Raw genomic sequence first — 222 nt, forward strand, 5'->3', positions numbered from 1 at the left:
TGCGTTCCAGTTGACTCAGTGCTCCCAAGACCAGGACAGCACAATTACTCTAAATTGCCTCGATGGCTCTAGATAATGAATTCCTGACAACTCAGTGGTCTCGAGACCCGAGGGCTCTAGATAATGTGTTCCTGGCAACCCAGTGGTCCCAGATAATGTGTTTCTAGTCAATTCAGGACCCCCAGACCCAAAACTATAATTAACATGCCGCTTCTGCTTCTG

The sequence above is a fragment of the Myotis davidii genome, unplaced genomic scaffold (assembly GCF_000327345.1).
Source record: "Myotis davidii unplaced genomic scaffold, ASM32734v1 scaffold641, whole genome shotgun sequence".
Lineage (NCBI taxonomy): Eukaryota > Metazoa > Chordata > Mammalia > Chiroptera > Vespertilionidae > Myotis > Myotis davidii.